The sequence below is a fragment of the Ambystoma mexicanum genome, chromosome 1q (genome assembly GCF_040938575.1).
Source record: "Ambystoma mexicanum isolate Mex_15411 chromosome 1q, UKY_AmexF1_1, whole genome shotgun sequence".
Classification (NCBI taxonomy): domain Eukaryota; kingdom Metazoa; phylum Chordata; class Amphibia; order Caudata; family Ambystomatidae; genus Ambystoma; species Ambystoma mexicanum.
This window is the reverse complement of record NC_090922.1, coordinates 288,342,596-288,364,138: the sequence shown is the minus strand read 5'-3', so window position 1 is coordinate 288,364,138 and position 21,543 is coordinate 288,342,596.

Sequence of the window (21,543 nt, the reverse complement as noted above, 5' to 3'; positions counted from 1 at the left end):
TCTCTTTCTCTCCTCACATATCTGACGTCTCTAAGAAGTCACACTACCACCTACACCTCCTCAGAGGGATCCTTCCCTTCCTCTCCTTCCCCCAGAAGCTCACTGTCTCCAGAGCCCTGGTTCTCTCGAAGCTGGACTACTGTAACAGCCTCTATCTAAATCTTCCTGCCTCTACTCTCCACCCTTTGCAACTCATCCAGAACAGGACTGCGAAACTTGTCCTTGGCCTCAAGCCCAAGGACAGTATCTCTCCAGGACTGAAATCACTACACTGGCTCCCAGTGGCTGCGAGGATTAAGTTCAAAACCTCTGCATTGTCCACAAGGCCTTCTGCGGCCTTGGGCCAAAATACCTTCAACTCTCTCTTCCTAAATATCTTCCTTCTTGAGTTCTTCGCTCATCCACCTCCAACTACCTCAGAGTCAGCCGCTTCTCCAAGCAACGAGCTGGGGGTAGATCTCTCTCCGCAGCAGGGGCCTCCTTCTGGAACAGCCTTCCTGCCTCCCTGAAACTTGAGGAGAACCATCTCCGGTTCCAGAAGCACCTCAAAACCTTCCTCTTTGCCTCCACTTTCTCTCCCTCTCTCCCCTGCTAAAATCACTGAACCTGCACCGAATCTGCTACTGGGCCACTCACCGATCTCGGTCCTTGGCCAAGCCTCTCTTCCCTGCACTGCCTACCTGCACTACGGGACTGTCTCTGTATCCCACAGCCCCTTCTCCTGGCACTTACCTTGCACTTGCCACCAGCTGGCCCTATTATTTATCTTGTATTCTACTAACCACGTATTGCACTTTCTTTGCACTTGCCACCAGCTGGCCCTATTAATTATCTTGTATTCTACTAACCATCTACAGCACTTTCCCCCTCTCCCCTTCCCCCTTGCACTTTTCCCAGTCCCCTCTCCCCTTGCACTTGCACGGTTTGAATGACACCTGGCCTAGTAGGATCATTGTCTGTCTCCCTTTGTCTCCCCCCCGCCTCGTCGCGCCTTGAAACACTTGTGTATAGGTGCGTTACAAATGCCATATGATATCATATCATATCAAAGCTTCTAAGATTAATTTTCTATGGTAGGTTTTAAGGGTTGTGCATGATTTCACTCCTGTTTTTATAAGATTTTGAAGGACTCTGTGGCGGAACATTTTTGCTAAAATACTTTATTTGGTATGCTTACTTGGCACTATATCAAACTTTATAGGAGCAGTTTTAGCAGTAGTGGTAGCTGAATTCTTGTTAATTGTTTTCTCTTTCGTTTTACAAATTGATAGAGGCAAGGTTTCTGAACTTGAAGCTTGTTTTGGTTTGCTAAATGACTGTATTAGCTGTTTTGTTTGAACTTTTTGTACACATTCTGCTAGAGATGGATGCTTATTTTGGACAATTCTATTTTCATTTGCTCCACTTCTGCATTGCTTTCTACGGACTTGCTTTTTGGAAGGCATTCTTTGGGGTCTGTTGAAAAAAATAAAGAAGGTATGGGTTGGGCTGTTCTGCAGTTTATGTGTGTTGTGTGCATGAGTGTCTGTGTATGATGGTAAAGATGTATGTGATGGTGTGTGATTGTGCATTGGGCAACTATAATTAGTTGGGATGGCTATTCTTGAATTTGTGTGTTACTATACTGGGGTTCAGGTGACAGTAGAAAGTAAGCTAGTGATGAGGAGAAGCGCAAATAGTAAATCTAATGGTATAGAATTAAAACAGTTCTTTGTTCTACAATAATAACATTCTAGGGGCTGAGTTATGTCATTTGTGTGCCGAAAAACAGGGATTAGAATGGTGCACAATCTCTGTATTTTGGCGCAGAAATACCATGAATGAACCCCACAGTGTGTTTGAGTAACAGTACAAATAGTATGGTGGTATTTAACTTACTTTTTTGTGTGGAATGAGCAGGTTTCTTCTAATTTGTTGTTTGTACTTCAGATTCTGCTGCTGCTTTTCAGGAGAGTGGTCTTCACTGCAATTATAAACAAAAAAAGTTAGTAATTTTGTGTGTTTATAGCACTGATGTTAATTTAGACATTCATTTTTATGTTTTTGTAGAAGTATTCTTGTTTGATATCTGAACATAGTGTGTGCAGGCAATTTTGTTTGACTATGTGCAGTCTTTATATTTCACTTTAAACCTGTTAGTTCAACATGATTTGCAAATGTGTGTGTAAAAAGAAATTAAATAGCAGATAGGTTTGGAGGTGACAGTTGATTATAGCAGATGGGAAAAATGACAGTAAGTTCATTTTATAGGTTATACAGTTTAAAAGGCAGTTTAAGAATTGAACATGTACTATACAGAAAATATGCATACCTGTAGTTTGTGTTCATGCATATGGATATGCATGCAGCAGCAAGTAGAAATGTTGGAGACGTGTACAGTAGTTCTTGTAGTAGGTGCTTTCCAATGATATGACACTTGTACTCAGAGTGATTAACAGTACATTTGAAGTGCTGATCTTTGAGGATGGAGTTCGATGTAGAGGTCTTGGATGTGATTGGTGGATGGTTGTGTGACTGCTTAGCTGTATCCAATCAGGGAATGGCACAGAGAGTAAAGTGGAAATGGTAGAAGGGCTGTCCATGTTACGATATGTCCGCGGTATGGCAGTAGTCCGCGGACATCGCGCGTTACATACAGGGATTTTGGGGTGGGGAGGTATGCAAATGAGAATGAGCAGAGCAAGGGATTGGTCAGTAAAGTTTAGTGGGTGTGTTGTGTTAGGAGAGAGTTTGTCAGAAAGTCTTTTTCCTGAGAGAAGAACAAATAGCTATGGCTGTGTGTTTCAGAAAACAGATTATCTGGATTTTGGGAGATTCGTGGATACATTGGTTGAAGGTGCATGCAGAAAGCTGTGGAGTAGCTGTAGATCTTGGATGCCCACATGTGGAAGTGCACTGGCATGGAGTGCATGGAATGAAGTGGCTTGTCTTGGAACCTCTCTGTGCTACTTTGGAAACAGAGCATCATCCAGACATAATGATAATTCATATTGGAGGGAATAGTTTAGGACATGTGTCTGGAATTTCTTTGCAATTTGCAATGAAGGAAGGACTTGGGAAAGTCATGGACATGTTTCCAAATTCTCAAGTATTTTTTCTCAGATTGCGCATAGACAAATGTGGCTGCGTTCTCCTTCATTTGGTCCACAAATGAAGAAAGCAGGGAGCAATGTCAATAAGGATGTTTGTGGACATCAACCACAGGGATAAGAAAGGGCGGGTGGAGAGAGGAAGATGTAGGGTGCGCCTTACTTAGGTAGTGGGCAGGTCTTCTCGTGCTCTGAGAGGGTAGTCTCGAAAGCACTACGAAGTCTCTCCCCCCTGCAGAGTACTGTGTCACAGTACATACACACAACTGTGATGCTCGAAAGGTAAGGGTCATCAGCATTGCGAATGGCCTGTGAGGCAGCTGGAGGGATATGCTCTCCCACAGGAGTGTTCCTTGTGGTGACAGGATCGGCAACGGAGGATGTAGTAGAGGAAGTCAACCTACTACGCTCCTCGCAAGGTACAACCTTGCGAATGGCCCCACCGTGGAACGACCTTAGGTGTCGCTTCATAGTTGTCGTACCAAAGCTGTACGAACCAAGCCTCCCGTGACTGAGCACCATTTCGCACTCGTTGAAGGTGACTTTGTTCACACGCGCTTGGGTACGTTACCATGAATGGTAAAAAACCGCCACACCCAAGAGTCACGACGAGTGCTGGTAGGTGGCAATTCCACTACCTCATCCTCTTCATCCTCTTCATCCTCCTCAACATCCTCACTCCTGTTCCCCTCTTCAGGCCCTTGGGGAGGTGGTGGTGGTGCAGGGGGTGGGGGTGGTGGTGAGGCAGATGTAGCACCAGGTGGAAACAGAGGAGCCATGGTTGCCATCAGGTTTCTGAAAAATCAGGAAGATTGGCAGCCTAAGTACAGTGTTCTGTCAGGTAGCCAGAAACACCATGAGGATGAGCTCTGGGGTGTGGCCTTTTATAGGGGTTCTGGTGCGTGCTTCCCAGACACCTGCGCTGTACGCGGACAGATCGAACACCAAAAAAAGGCTCAGAAAGTCCCAAAAAGTATGTAGAAAGTCAGGATCATTGTCTGAGACATGTGCTATGGTGATTTATTATTATAAAATATGGTAGATTACCTGAAAAGGTATTTTTAAATTGTTCGGGGACACAAACAGTGTCCGCAATCAGAAACACACGGTTAGCGTGGGCGCGGTCACATGATGGCATCGTGAAAATGTCCGTGAATGGAACGGGTGTCCGCAGGACACCAAATGCACGGGAACTGTTTTGCGCATGCGCGTTGCTGTTCTACGGACAGTGTTCGGGTCCTCAAACTAATTAAAAGTGTGACACAAGTGTGCTGGACAGCTACGGACAGGTGCGATGTTCGTAGGATTTATGGGCGTGGTGCGCATGTGCGTAGACAGTGTTCGGGTCCAGAAACTAATTAAAAGTGCGACACAAGTGAAACAAACAGTTACAGACAGGCGGTTGTTCTTAGAACAGTTTCAACTTGCCTACAAACAATACGGACAGGCATAGCGTCCTCAGGACACCCCCATTTTGTTCATTTACGAACATCCCAGGACACTTGATGTGTTCTTGGAATAGTTTCAACCTGCCTACGAACAGTAGGGACAGGTATAGTGTCCTCAGGACATCCCATTTTGTTTACTTACGAACATTTCAGGACACTGCGTGTGTTCTTAGAACAGTTTCAACTTGCCTACGAACAATACGGACAGACATAGGATCCCCATTTTGTTTATTTATGAACATCCCAGGACACACGATGTGTTCTTGGAACAGTTTCAACCTGCCTACGAACAGTACAGTGTCACGCCGCCCAACCCGGGCTTGTTCCAGCCCACTTACCTGATGCGGCGTGCCACGCCTTGGAGGGTTTACCCCCGCTTTCGCCTGGGGGGCACGGGGCGATCCTGGGTACCGGTTGCTCCTGGATCTTCGGGACGCTTGGTCTCGCGCGTACGCGGTCGGCTGCTCCGGTTCCCGCGCTCTTCCGGGTTCCCGGGACGTGCCGTTCCGCGCATGCGCGGCCGACCCCTTCCCGCTTTCCGCGCATGCGCGGTACACGATGCTCTCGGCTCCCAGCCGGTTTGCGGCCCAAGCCTCGCTTTGGGCCTCCCAGCACCTGGGAAACAGCACGGCTTGCGTTCCAAGCCTCCCGGGTGTGGGAGGCCCTACTTAAGGAGCCCCTTAAGGAGCCCGGCGGTTTGATCAAACCGCGTCTCAACGTGGTCTGACCGGATTGTTGTTTTGCTCCTGCCTTGACCTGAGTTCCGCTCTGTCCTGCCTGGTCTTTCCAGTCCCTTCTGTATAGACCTGCCCTTCCTTGCCCGGGTAGGGGGTCTCCCTGGTTCCCTTCTTCTTGCTCCCTTCCTGCTGGGGTGGTTCCCCCCTTCTCAGTTGTTCTCTGTTCTTCCTCTGGGTTCTTGGTCCTCCTTGGTTCCCTTGCCTTCCCGCCTTCCCTTGCATTCTGCTGCCTCCTGGATTCCTGCTCCTGGATTCGACTCGCAACTCTTCTTGCTCCAGTTGTCTGCAGAGAACTTCTAGCCAAAGACTATCAGGCTCCCCCTGTCAGTGCTTGCACTGTCCTGATGCCACATTAATCAGGGGTGAGCTAACCTGTGGCATCGGGAGCTGGTTCACCTCCAGTCCAGTATCCATTTGGACGGGAGTTGGGCTGGTTCCTTGTGTCACTCTCACATCACCACAGAACTTCTGGCATTCTGGCATCGTCTACTAAGCCGACTTCCGGAAGAACAGGTACGCTGCGCCCTAGTGACGCCATCTTTAACAGATTGAGACGCCAGGCTTCAGGCTCTTCGGAATCGAAGATGGATGAGGACACCAGTCTTCGTGATGAGATGCAGGCCTTACGTGCTGAGATGATTGCACTCCGCCAGGAGAACCAAACCCTACGCCAGATGGTAACCCAGAGCTCAAATGTTGTTCCTCCACCTGAGAGCGCTATAGCACACACCACTCCCATCAAGTTCGATGGAGACCCCAGACATGTGGGGGAATTCTGCAACCATTGCCGGATACATTTCCTGTATCGTTCAGCCCACTTCAATAATGATAAAGCCAAGATTGGATATATATTGGGCAATTTGTCTGGCAACGCTCTTGCTTGGGTGACACCGCTTGTGGTTTCTAACAGTCCCATTCTCGGCGATTTTGTGGCCTTTGAAAAGGCATTTCTGGAAGTGTTTCAGTCCCCCAATCTGGCTTCAGCAGCACAGAACCAGTTAATGGATTTAAAACAAGCCAACACAGACATAATCTCTTATATAGGCCGTTTTCGCCAACTAGCAACTGATTCCCAATGGCCTGAGATAACACAGAAGACCTTGTTTCGCCGTGGGTTAAGAGAAGAGTACAAGGACGAGCTGTTACACATTCCTGAACCCGAAGATCTACAGAAGCTCATTGAACAGGTGCTAAAGATTGATCAGAGATTGGCTGAGAGAAGAGGCGAAAGGCACCGTTTTGAGAAATCGGACCTCAGACCTCCAATTCCGCCTGCTGGGATACCAGTGTCCTCGAACACCACTCAGGAACCTATGCAGCTAGGTGCCGTAAGGGGCCCTTTGTCTGAGGAAGAAAAGAAGCGGAGGAGAAGCCAACGCCTATGTTTGTACTGCGGAGCCACAGGCCATTTTCTGGGTACTTGTCCTCTACGACCAATCAAGAAAGGGGGAAACTAGGTGACCTGTTGTGCTCCGGAAAGGCCCCGACAGGTCTGATTAAACCACCAGTCCTTCCCTGCCCTGAATCTGTGTTTCCACCCATGTTGCCTGCAGTCCTAATGATTCTGAAGGTCAGTCTCAAGTGGCTGAATTAGACAGTCGAGATCCATGGGTTGTTGGATTGTGGGGCCTCTGGGAACTACATCGATGAGCGCTTTGCCATCAACAACGGCATACCATTGCTTACCAAAGAAGAAGCGATTCCAGTAGAAGTCATTGATGGAACCCCATTGGCTTCTGGCCCCATACGACTACATACTGTGGGTATGTTGTTACGCATCAAAGGACATGAAGAGAGAATCGCGCTGGATGTTATAAGGACACCTTCATATCAAGTGGTCTTGGGGCTACCTTGGCTTCAGCGACACAACCCCACAATAAACTGGGAGACACGTACTCTGGAGTTCACCTCCTCTTTTTGCCTTCAAGAATGCTGTAGCCCTAACACATCCTCAGAGACGTCCGTCTCGACAGCCTTAGTCCCAGGTAGAGAATCATCTGGTTTGTGTTCCTTGTCTATGATACCGTCTGAATATGCTGACTTGATGTCAGTATTCTCCGAAACAAGGGACATCGCACTGCCGCCTCACAGGCCTTTTGACTGCTCCATAGACTTGGTTTCCGGAGCCGTGATGCCACATGGAAAGGTGTATGCCCTCACCCAGTCTGAAAAACAGGTCCTCCGGGATTATCTCGATAATTGCATCAAGAAAGGATACATCGTTCCTTCCAAGTCACCTGCAGGTTTCCCATTGTTTTTTGTGAAGAAAAAGGAAGGCTCTTTACGGCCTTGTATTGACTACCGCCAACTGAACGACATCACCCTTAAAGACAGGTACCCGTTACCATTGATCCGGAATATCATGGAGTCCTTACGTTCAGCCAGGGTCTTTACTAAATTAGACCTCCGCGGAGCCTATCATCTTGTCAGAATCAAGGAGGGAGATGAATGGAAGACGGCTTTCAAGACACCTTTCGGGCACTATGAATACAGGGTAATGCCCTTCGGGCTGTGTAACGCCCCAGCTGTCTTCCAACGGTTTATGGACTATGTTTTCAGCGACTTAATTGGCATCTCTGTTTAGGTGTATTTAGATGACATCTTGATCTACTCCGACAACCGAGAGGAACACATCTCCCACGTTCGTGTAGTTCTCCAACGATTGTTACAACATCATCTGTTTGCCAAGGCTGAGAAATGTTCCTTTCATCGGGATGAGATGGAATTCCTGGGATATGTAATCACTGGTACAGGAATTAGCATGGATTCCGGTAAGGTCCGGGCTATTTAGAACTGGAAACAACCACAGGACGTGAGATCACTTCAGCGATTTCTGGGATTCGCAAACTTTTATCGGCGTTTCATTCCGCAATTTTCACGTCTCACAGCTCCATTGACGCGTCTGACCAGTGTGAAGATACCCTACCTCTGGGATACTGAGGCATCAGTGGCGTTCGATGCCTTGAAGTCTGCATTCTGTACTGCACCTGTACTTTGTCACCCCAATGATGAGATGCCTTACATCGTCGAAGCCGATGCTTCCAGCTTTGCTGTTGGCGCAGTCCTGTTGCAGAAACATCCCTCTACGGGTGACGAACATCCTGTGGCCTATTACTCACGCAAACTCTCTCCTTGCGAACAGAACTACTCAATCATAGAAAGAGAGCTATTGGCAATCAAGACAGCGTTTGAGGAATGGAGGCATCATTTGCTTGGTGGTCGATTTTCAGTAGAAGTCCGCAGCGACCACCGCAACCTGCAGTACTTGCGATCTTTGCAGTGTCATACCGCCCGTCAAGCTCGATGGGCCTTTTTTTTCTCCCACTACGATTTCAACATCACGTACATTCCTAGTGCCCGGAACTTAAAAGCCGATGCTTTATCACGCTCCTTGGAAAGAGAGGTGGAGGAGGTCAACCAACCCATTCTATTGATTTCCCCCAAGCACTTTCTTCTCACGATCTCTCCCCATTTGCAGAAGATCTTCCAAGAGACTTAGACAGACCCAGACCGCACCAATCTACTGAAACGTCCACAAATCACGGAACGTGAAGGTTTTCTTTTCTTCCTACACCGGTTGTACATAGCATCGAGATCTCTTCGCTTGGACATTCTCCATGGGTTCCATGATTCGCAAGTAGGAGGTCATCGTGGCATCAAGGCGACCCAGGAGTTGATTGCGAGGCAGTTCTGGTGGCCGGGTTGAGCTAAGGAAACCAAACTATATGTGGAGAGCTGCCCAGTTTGCGCCCAGACCAAGACGCCCAGGAGAAGACCTTTGGGGTTGCTCAGACCCACTGAACTACCACCCTATCCTTGGCATACCAAAGCCACTGATTTCATCGTCGAGCTTCCACCATCAGAGGGACACACCTGCATCATGGTAGTGGTGGATTGTTTCACTAAGTCTGCGCATTTCATTCCCTTTTCCAGGATTCCTACTTCCTCTCAAATGGCTTTGGCTTTTCTGCATCACATCTACCGTTTACATGGGTTACCAGAGAAGATCATTTCGGATCGTGGGTCTCAGTTCCTCTCCTCCTTTTGGCGTCAGTTGTGCAGCCACCTTGGAATACGCAGAGCTCTGAGTTCGGGTTATCACCCGCAAACTAATGGGCAGACTGAAAGAACGAATCAGACCTTGGAGCAATACTTACGTTGCTACACTAACGCCACCCAATCCAACTGGATGAAGTACCTGGATTTGGCGGAAGTTTCCTACAACAATGCAACTAACGCGGCCACTGGTGTCAGTCCTTATATTTGCTCTACCGGACACCATCCTAAGCTGTTTCCCTTTTGTCCTGTGCCACCCAGTGCCGTCCCACCGGCTGACCAGATGATCCGCGTTATCCAGAAGCAGCATGATTTGGCTCGGAGTGCCCTGGCAAATGCTCAACAGCGCATGAGGGAGCAGGCTAACCGGGGAAGGACCATTGAACCCAGATTTCAGGTGGGAGATCAGGTTTGGTTGTCTTCCAAGAACTTACCTGTACGTAATCTGCCCACTAAACTGGCACCTCGGTTTTTTGGGCCTTTCAAGATTTCCAAGTGCATATCTGCAGTAGCTTTTCGATTGGTATTGCCCCAATCTTGGCGGGTACACCCAGTCTTTCACGTTTCCCTGTTAAAACCCTTTGTGAAAGACACGTTTGGACGTTCCAGCCCACGTCCAGCCTCAATCCAGGTTCAGGGGGTTCCGGAATTCGAAGTGCAGGAGATATGTGACTCCCGGATTCGTCGAGGTGTGCTCCAGTTTCTGGTAGATTGGAAGGGTTATCCTGCTTGTGACCGTACCTGGGAACCGCACGGTTTCGTGCATGCACCTCGCCTTGTCCGTGACTTTTTTCTCCGGTTTCCTTGGAAGCCTGGGGCCCCGGGTCTTTCTGGGAGGGGGCATGGTGTCACGCCGCCCAACCCGGGCTTGTTCCAGCCCACTTACCTGATGCGGCGTGCCAAGCCTTGGAGGGTTTACCCCCGCTTTCGCCTGGGGGGCACGGGGCGGTCCTGGGTACCGGTTGCTCCTGGATCTTCGGGAGGCTTGGTCTCGTGCGTATGCGGTCGGCCGCTCCGGTTCCCATGCTCTTCCCGGGTTCCCGGGGCGTGCCTTTCCGCGCATGCGCGGCCGACCCGTTCCCGCTTTCCACGCATGCGCGGTACACGATGCTCTCGGCTCCCGGCCGGTTTGCGGCCCAAGCCTCGCTTTGGGCCTCCCAGCACCTGGGAAACAGCACGGCTTGCGTTCCAAGCCTCCCGGGTGTGGGAGGCCCTACTTAAGGAGCCCGGCGGTTTGATCAAACCGCGTCTCAACGTGGTCTGACCGGATAGTTGTTTTGCTCCTGCCTTGACCTGAGTTCCGCTCTGTCCTGCCTGGTCTTTCCAGTCCCTTCTGTATAGACCTGCCCGTCCTTGCCCGGGTAAGGGGTCTCCCTATTCCCTTCTCCTTGCTCCCTTCCTGCTGGGGTGGTTCCCCCTTCTCAGTTGTTCTCTGTTCTTCCTCTGGGTTCTTGGTCCTCCTTGGTTCCCTTGCCTTCCCGCCTTCCCTTGCATTCTGCTGCCTCCTGGATTCCTGCTCCTGGATTTGACTCGCAACTCTTCTTGCTCCAGTTGTCTGCAGAGAACTTCTAGCCAAAGACTATCAGGCTCCCCCTGTCAGTGCTTGCACTGTCCTGATGCCACATTAATCAGGGGTGAGCTAACCTGTGGCATCGGGAGCTGGTTCACCTCCAGTCCAGTATCCATTTGGACGGGAGTCGGGCTGGTTCCTTGTGTCACTCTCACATCACCACAGAACTTCTGGCATTCTGGCATCGTCTACTAAGCCGACTTCCGGACGAACAGGTACGCTGCGCCCTAGTGACGCCATCTTTAACATACAGACAGGTATAGTGTCCTCAGGACACCCCCATTTTGTTTACTTACGAACATTTCAGGACGCTGCGTGAGTTCTTAGAACAGTTTCGACTTGCTTGTGAAAAATATGGACAGGTGTAGTGTTCTCAGGACACCCCTATTTTGTTTATTTACAAACATTCTGGACACCCGTGTTGTTCGCGGACACCAAAACTGACTTTTATTTAAAAAAGCACAAAGGACTAAAACAACACACACATAACATTTATTTTTCATCATATTATATATATGTACACTTTATGATAGAGAAGGGGAAGCAGAAACTGACACAAACACAGGGAAATTGGGGTTTCAAGAGGATGGACATAGGAAGATGAAGGAATGGAAGTCTCATCAAAATGTTTTTTTATGTGGGGAGGGTTTGGGGATAATTGACTGGGATATGGAAAGGGGGGACAGGTACATGTTGCACAATGGTATCTATTTTTTTCTTTTATATGGTCCTCCACAAAATCTTTCAAAAGGTGGAAATTTGTCATGAGCTTTTTCATTTTTTCTTCCATGCACTGGAGAGATTGTTCTAAAGTATCTTGTTGTGTATTGTTTTCAATGTTTGTATGGTCTGTTAAAAATATGTATATATATGTTAAGTGTACATAAAGTAATGCTTATTAATTTGGTTATATAGAGAAGTGTCTACCATTAGTTTCATTATCTTCAGACATTTCACCACGTGGGAATTTCTCCTCAAGCCATTCTAAAGTATTTGACATTTCTGTGAGGAAAAACAAATATATATTACTTTTATTGTATCTAATATAGACATTATAGAAATATCTAAGAAAAAAGAAGTTTACTAGATTGTGGAATGTTGTCTTCTCACTGTTCTGTAGATCTGCTGTTGCTCCTAGTTGTGCAGTTTCTGTGAGGTAATTATGTTAGAAGCATATCTTTCTTGTTTTAGTATATTCCATTTTAGTATATATGGTATTTAAATGAATGGTTGATGTGTTAGATATATAGGTTCTACTTCTTATGTATTACTACATATAATGTGTTTGTGTGTTGGTTTTTCAACTTGTGCAGTGTTCATATGGCATGATATAACAATTTAAGATACCCCTGAGTTTTTGGGTAGTGTTGCTGTTGTCCGCACCCATCCGCGGACATTCGCACAGTCCACGGACATCACTAGCTGGGGGTTGAGTATGTTCTATGTTACATGTATATAAAGTCAGGGATATTATGGTTCAGTTGCACTTGAAAGTTAGTAAAAAAACTTTGTTAAAGCGACATTATGGTTAAGTTGCCCACCTAAAAACCTATCAAATTCAGTAAAAAAAACTTTATTAAACGGACGTTATGGTTCAAAGTAAAACCGAAAAACCCTTGAAATTCGCCAGTTATGGTAAGCTAAGCAACCATAACTCGCGCCACCGTGCACTGCTAAGACTAAGACCCAGGACATCAAAGATGACATCACAAATGTCATTGACGACATCACTGATGACATCACATGTGCATTTACTTTTCATGAAAACTCTGTACAAGGGATTCTCATAATGTTGGCCAAAAAGTGTCAAGGATCCTTGGAATAAATATCATGAGATACCTTGGACATTAAGCAATGCATTGATATAAATAGCATTCTATTATGAAGATCTACCAAGTATACTAAGCTGCTCATGCAGAAACATAGGCAGTGTGTGCAGCTTACATGATGAAGGTGCAATATTCATAATCGTGCCATGTTGAATAGTGAAATGATAACTGCTTTCTTATTAGCATTTTGCATACTATGAAACATGTAATAAGTAGCTAATAAAACCCACTTAATACATAATTGCATTATTACAGACAAAACACAAAGAGACAACAAGACATACAAATATGAGTATATACAGGGAAAGTGAACCAAGCAAAAGAGCAGAAGTAGTAGCAGAAAGAGTTCATAACATAACTGACTATCTTTATGCAGATAAATTATTGCTCTGTTTCAAAGCTGCTACTTACCCTATTTATGTGTATCACATGATGTGACTGGACCATAAGGAAAGGAGTGTGAGTTCAATGTATACAAATATGAGTATATATAGGGAAAGTACAGTAATAAAAAATAAAAATAAAACTATGAGAAAGTGCTGATAAGCCTAAGGATTATCTTCATGCACAGAAAGGATTGCTGTCTTTCAAGCCTGTGTCTTCCGCTATTTATATGTTTCATATGATGTGAATTGACCCTAAGGGAATTACTGTAAGAACATACTTGAAGGATAAATCTACAAATATAGTACCTTTTCAATTTTTAGTTCTTGACTGCTACTGAACAAAACCATGCGGTCTAGATATGTCAGTAAAGGAATAAAGGGGGAGCCAAACATGTGATGTCATCAATGATGTCATTAATGACATTTGTGATGTCATCTTTGATGTCCTGGGTTTAACCATAACGTCCCTTTTACCGAATATATATATATATATATATATATATATATATATATATATATATATATATATATATATATATATATATATATATATATATATATAAGGTTATGCATAGACAGTTTAATACATATAAGGCAAACATTTATGCAAAAGAAAAAATAAACATGCAGATTCACATACCCAAACAGGTAGAAGGATGGTGTCACAATTACAATAACAGGGGCTCTGCGGGATATTGAATGGGCTGGTTAACACTAAAAATATTTAATAGCCAATTTATTGTGGCAGTGTTGTTAATATTTAACGTTATACCTTTAACATTCAGACTCACAACTCCTAGAGATGTGCGATAGGTAAATGTTTTGGGGCCAGCGGATACAAACTCCAAAATGTATTTTTCAGGAGCTAATTCAGAAGTTAGATCCCCTAGATGATTGACAGTGGATGGGTTGACATTTCCAGGATGGCTGACAAAAATGTGTGTTGTCTGAACTTGTTGGTTATTACACGGCATAGCGCCGGCACAGACAAGCCATTTCATCATCTATGAACACGCAGCTGATCAAATCATAAGAATGATCAAATAGATAGGCATGTGTTGGACAAATTAACTCTTTGCGCAAACTTCGCCCACTAACAATTAACACATAATTTTGCCAACAGCCGCCGAGCAGGCTTGTCCTCAATGTGTTCCATATGCAAGCGTATGCCCTGATGTTTATAGTAATCATCAATGTAAACCTACATCCTGAACCATTGCATAGCCTTTCAACCAAGATTGTCAGTATTGTTTTTCACCACTGTCAATTAGAGCATATTGTAAGGAGATGTTCTCTGCTTCCGAGATGTGTAAGCGCCACTGAATCGACGGCATTGAATAATGTTTTTGCCGGCTGTGATATGAATCATGGGTCAGTAGCGATTGTTTCAGGTTTTAGTTATAGTTGTCTGTGGATCTGTATACAACTAACCAGTGTGATATTTTGAAAATGGTTGATGTATGACACGTGTATTCCACCCTTAATAGTTGTTTCATGATGAGTCATCTGAATGAGTCCACCCCTGAACAAACTATAAGCTTGTCTTAAAAAGATGATATCTTCTTGACAGTGTGCCCTTAACTCTTGGCGAAAATCAAAGACACAGGGGATCATTACAAGATTGGAGGTAGCCATGCTGCTATTTATGGCATGGCTACACCCATACCGCATACCGGGTCCAGGTTCTCTGAATGGGGAAATACTGGGCCATTCCAGTCTTGGAGGACCCGGTATTTCCCCATTCAGGCAACACATCCCCATTCCCATTAGAGCCCCCATAGGGCTCAATGGGAATGGGGACCATGCTAACAACGGGCCCGTTAACAACGGGCCCGTTGTTAGATTGCTGGTCCTTTAGCGGGTCCCACTAAGGGTGTCTGGTAAAACTAGGAGCCCTTAGCGGGACCCGCTAAAGGACCTCGTAATGCGACGGTAAGGGGTTGACGGCTCCGGCACCTTTACTGGTGCCGTTAACCCCTTACCGCCAACCTTGTAATGACCCCCACTGTCCTCATTCGCCTTGTTCCATGTCATAAACAGTTCTTTCTTGTCGGGCATCATGTAATGCCGTACTGGGTCCGGTTGGAATCGGTCCCAGGTAGTTTTGGTAAGTGGCTGTATTAAAAGGATGCGAAAAGAAACCCTTTGAACCAGGAAATCTAAATGCCTTTGGAAGTTTGCTGAGTTTCATGGGTAAAAAGTTCAAAGAATTAATAAAACATATTTGTAGAGGCACCACAAAAATGCCCATTAGCTTAGCACCTTGGGTGATATGTTTTATTTGAATCTTTCCTGAACTAAGTCAGCACAAAGTATGAATCATATCCTTTGGAATTATGTGCTAGAAAGGTGTAGCCTGTGAATTTGTTCTTTACAAAAGTGCTTACAAAGGCAGCCACACAGGAGTCTTTTGTAAATTCCCAACAGCTGTCTTGTCTTATGGTGTCTGGCATAGATATAGTTTAGGTTGATGGGTTATATTCTCTTGGCGGCCCTCTATGTCATATACTTTGTAGTTTTATTATGAAATCGCCCAGTTCTCACGCAACACAAGTGTTCAGCCATGTTGGCAATAGACACTTTACACATCATACATATTATTCCGGTACAGTTGTTGCTCACATGAAGACATTTCTGACATGCAGGGCAGTCAATGAATGGTTCACACATGACCGCCCCCAACGCTGCCTTTTGAATGTGCATATCTAGACAGACCTGAGACCTTGCGAACGCGCGACACCTAGGGCATGTTTTAGATTTTTTCTTATGCGTTTGACATTCTTCTCTTAGATACAAGTGACAGTGGTATTGACAGCTGTGTCTGTGTTTGTTTTTGGAAATGTGATGACAATGCGGACAGAGATGTCTAGCCCCTGGGAAACCTTTTAGATACAATACACTGTAGAAATGGTTGTCTTTGTGTAAAACATACAAAGTGTTTTTGGCTGTTTTAGTCGTTTTCAGAAAATATTGCCACACCTCAATGTTAAAATAAAGTATCTTGATGGGTCTATTAAAATACTCCTGAAAGCGATTCAGTTGTCCAAACCCTACCGGAGTCTCTGTTGGTAGTTTTAACTCTTTGTGCCCTTGCAAAACCTTTGTACGTATATCTTTCCTCTTCACCCAGCCTGTGACAGCTAAGAGCTTCTGCCAAAATTAAAAGATGCAGATCTGATGCTGGCTAAAAGGTTATGCCATTGTGAACTGTGATATTGTTTCAATGGGACCCTCTGGTGGCCTACCACTCCAACTATTGCCTATGTGGGCTGATCTACAAAAGTTAATTAATGTGCGTGTTTTGATTCACATTGTGAATTAGCCCACATAAAGAATGCAGGTGGTTGGTCCACTTTTAAGAGGAAAAACATTATGGAATATGTTTCCACATTCATAAATCACTCACATTTAGTACAATTGTTTGCAGTTTTTTTGTGGTTTTGTTACATTAAGTAAAAATAAATATCCTGATTCTGTCTAAAATTAGAATTTCTTGGATTCCTGTTTATTGTTTGCAAAGTTAGATCCATTTTCTTTCTTCTACTGGGAGTGCTAATTTCTCTTTTCATAGCTATTAGAGCCCCACATTGCTTTTCTCGATATTATCTAAAATGGTATGTGCTTGTGATTATGTCTTTGATTTTTGAAAGTTTGCAGTGTTGAAGCAACCTAGAAATTTCATTTTAAATATACTTTGTGGTTGACCAGATGACATAGTCTTAAATATTAATAACTCTCCAATACCTACTACGTTTTCTCAAATTCTGATGTTTTCCTATTTGTTGTACACTTCCTATATGCCTACAATGGCTAAGCAATCATAATGTATGTGTAGATTAATTCAAAGCTAAAAGGGGTAATTCATCGAATTTAGTGCAGAAGTGGCGCACAAGGCTGGCACACAGAGGGAGCGTACACCAAATCCCATTTTGACGCACAGAGTATTCATGGATACTTACATCCATAACCAGCCGTGGTGCAGAGTGGTGTAGCGACCCTGCAGCAGCGCCAGTTACGTCCCCAACCCTGCCCTGTGTGCCAAAAACATTGCACAAATCTCTTACATGGCGCAAAGCATATAGCCCCCCAATCACGAAAACGTGCTAAAAATGGCACACAGCCCTCACGCGCCAGCAAAACTGCATTTAAAACTCCCCGCACACACCTCAGATTATGCGTACCCCGTTCGCACCAGCGAAATCGCGTGTAAAACTCCACGCACACCCCTTGCAATATGCGTACCACGCTTGTGCCAGCGAAATCACGTGTAAAACTCCACATGCACACCTCGGACTATGCATACCCAGCTCGCGCCAGCGAAATCGAGTGTAAAACTCCACGCGCACCCTCGGAATACTTGTACCCCGCTTGGGCCTGTTAAATCACGTGTAAAACTCCACACGCACCCCTCGGACTACGCGTACCCCGCTTGCACCAGCAAAATCGCGTGTAAAACTCCCTGCACACCCCTCGGAATACGCGTACCCCTCTTGCGCCAGTGAAATCACGTGTAAAACTCCATGTGCACCCCTGGAATACACATACCCCATTCGCGCCATCAATTCTCACTTTTGTACCCCCAGATTCACGCAGCAGTGTGGCGAAAAGCCCCATGCACCCCCTGGAGCCAGGCCATTCCACAAGGGTCCACCCTACACCCCTCCCCATGCCCTGCAGGCATCCCATCCTCCCTCCCCATGCCCCACAGGCAGCCCATCCACCCTGACCATGCCCCGCAGGCAGCCCATCCACCCTGACCATGCCCTGCAGGCAGCCCATCCACCCTCCCCATGCCCCACAGGAAGCCCATCCAATGTGACTATGCCCAGCAGGCAGCCCATCCACCCTCCCATGCCCTGCAGGCAGCCCATCCACTTTTACCATGCCCCGCAGGCAGCCCATCCACTCCCACCATGCCCCGCAGGCAGGCCATATGGCACCATGCACTTGGGAGCCCCGACTCATGTCCCTCCCTACCCACCTTGTTGACAGGCACCTGCCAGCACGCCCGACTCATGTCTCCCCACTCCCCCATTGAGAGGCACCTGCCAGCAGACCCCGACTCATGTCCCCCCACTCACCCCCCATTGATGGGCAACTGCCAGAAGGCCCTGACTCATGCCCCCACCACCCCCCATTGACAGGCACCTGCAAGCAGGCCCCTACTCATGTCCCCCCCATTCCACCATTGACAGGCACCTGCCAGCAGGCCCAGACTCATGTCCCCCCCAACCACCCCCTATTGACAGGCACCTGCCAGCAGGCCCCGACTCATGTCCCCCCTACTCCAATCGACAGGCACCTGCCAGCAGGCCCCAACTCATGTTACCCCCACCCACCCCCATTGACCGGCAACTGCCAGTAGGCCCCGACTCATACCCCCCAGCCTCCATTGACATGCACCTGCCAGCAGGCCCCAAATCATGTCCCCCCACCCCCCATTGAGAGGCACCTGCCAGCAGGCCCCGACTCATGTCCCTCCCACCACCAATTGACAGGCACCTACCAGCAGGCCCCGACTCATGTCCCCCCCACCCACCCCCCATTGACGGGCACCTGCCAGCAGGCCCGACTCATGTCCCCCCATTCCCCCATTGACAGGACCTGCCAGCAGGCCCTGACTCATGTCCCCCCCATTGACAGGCACCTGCCAGCAGGCCCTGACTCATGTCCCCCCACCCACAATTGACAGGCACCTGCCAGCAAGCCCCAACTCATGTCGACCCCACCCACCCCCCATTGACGGGCACCTGCCAGCAGGCCCCGACTCATGTCCCCCCAAACACCACATCATAACTATACAGACCCATGGCCCTAATGCCAATCCAAAGTGCAACCCCCCCACTCCCCAGTACAAACATCCAACGATCCACTGCACCCACTCTCTACTAAATTACCCATTCCATGAGAGTCTGAAAAGAACCAGCATGTCCATCAACAACTGTCCTACAGAGCCACACAGTGGCAACACATGACTGAGCAAATGCTCATGGAGACATAAACAAAAGAAATCATAGTAGACCACCCCAAAAATGAAGAATAATGAAATGTATTAAAAATTAAAAACAAATGACAATATGAATACACCCATTCAAATAAAGAAATAATGAAAGCAATATGAAAAAGAAAGTGAAATCCAAGAAAAAAATAAAAATCCAAAACATGAAAAAAATAGTGGTCCATCCCCAAAGCCCATAAAAATAAATCCCAAGATGAAAAGCATAAAAAAAATTACTCCATGTGCTAAAATAAAAATACAGTATGTACATGTCCATAAAATTCTCTGTACAATTGTAAACAAAAGTCTGAAGGGTCCATTATCCCAAAACAAAAGGAAACCTAAAACCCTATCTAAAATACAACTATATACAAAAAGTGGAGCAAAGTCTATGAACTCCAAATAATAATAAAAACCAAATGAAACCTAAACCTAAATAACTATATATAAAGGCTGCGTTCTAGTCCGACGGCTCGCTTATTGATGTCCCGGGCCAGGGCATCATCGAACTCCAAATCGATGTTCTGGAGGCTGGCCTCTTCCCTGACCTCGAGGTCTCGCAGGGATGTAGCCATGGTCTCCTCCAACTCCCTGTGAGTTGCCTCGAGGCACTCAGCCCACCTCAATGACCTGTGCATGGAGTTCTCCGCCCTGACCATTGTGAGCCATGCCTTCTCCGCCCGCCGCCGCTCTGCACCTATTTGCTGGCCCAACCGCTGCCACACGGAAGACACTCCCAATCCTGGGTACTCCTGCCCGCCGGCCGATGCCTGCCCCGATGATATAGAGGGCCCTGAGGCCACATGCCTCTTACGCCGAGCCTGCCGCCACCATTCTGCTGTCTGCCGCCGCCGCCACAACTGCCTCTGGGTAGATGACAACACCCGGGGCCATCATGCAGGTGCCCTGCTTGAATGTGCCTGCACATCGTCCGTTGCCAGGGGTCCAGTTTCTGGGGTGACCACCTGTGCTGGAGCTCCGACTCCCGACTGTGGCAGGGATGGGATCTCCACCAGCCTGGCTGCGTTGGTTGGTGCAGGTCCACACGGGGCCCTGGTATAATCTGGGCCAGAAGACAGCACGGAGAACGACTGGCGTATAGTGTGCACAGAGGAGGAGAGGGCCGCATGAGAGTGCGACACATGGAGGAAACCCCCGACCATGAGCCCTCCTAACTGGGCCACGTTGGCACACATCTCTTCATGATGACATGCGTGGTCCCCCCAGGAAGCACGCACGTCATCACGAATGACATGTCTGCGCAACGTGACACCAATCAGGACGGACTCAATCCTGTCACAGATCACCATGTCCGCAGGTAGAGGAGTGCCAGATGATGTGGACCTCCCCCCGACCAACGGACGGGCCTGGGACAGGGCATCCCTGCTGGTGCATGGTGATGCAGTCACAGTTTCAGGGACAGTGACATGCACAGGCCCCTCCACAGTGACCTGTGCTTCCTCCTGCCCCAGCCCCTAGACTGTACCACTTGCACAAGCCTCACCAGGCCCCATGTGTGGCTCTGAAGCGGCCTCCTCCTCCTCCGTACACACCACCAACCTGGATGTCTCTGCACTGTCATCTGCCGTCGCCAGCCCCTGTGGGGGCTCACCCGCCCCTTCCGCTGCAGCCGTAGTGGCTGTTGCTGGACCAGTCCCCTCCCTCCCAAATGATGGAATTTCATGGGAGGGTGACTGGGCCTTGGGTTGCCGGCCAGTGGAGGCATCCCTGCCGCTTTCCTCCACAGCGCGGTCTCCGCCCTCTTCTTCACCCGCCGCTGTGTAAAAGGAGACATTGAACACAAGCATCAGGGTACTGTACAATAGTCCCCTAGACACAAAGCAATAGCACATGAGTGGCACTGTCAAACGTCACTTCCATCATGTCCCTCCACAACACATGGGTCAGTGCAGGCAACACACATGCAGAAACAGCCCTGGCACATGCAAGAAACATTTGAAACCATGTCTGAGGCTCCGTAGAAACATCCAATGGTGGGCTGAAACTCACATGCGTCATGAGACATGCTGATCACATGCACACACATCACCAGAGGGTCATGCATCTGGCCCCATATATCCCAGGACACTGTGGATACAAGGATGACTAGCCTGTATCAGTGGATCAACACATTGGGCCTCATTACGACCCAGGCGGTCCGGAAATAACGGTGACGGTAAACCCGCCGCCACCGTTGTTTCCGGCCTGCCTGATCCCGACCCCTGCAGGCGGGAGGTGATGTTCCCGCCAGGTCTGACCTGGCGGGTTTAACACCTCCCACATGCAGGCGGACGAGGAAACACCGGCAGCATTACGAGATGCTGCCGGTGTTTCCATGATCCCCATTTCCATTGAGTCCCATAGGACTCAATGGGAATGGGGATTTACACCATTCCGCCTCCGTGATTCCCGGAAAACCGGGGTTGTAAT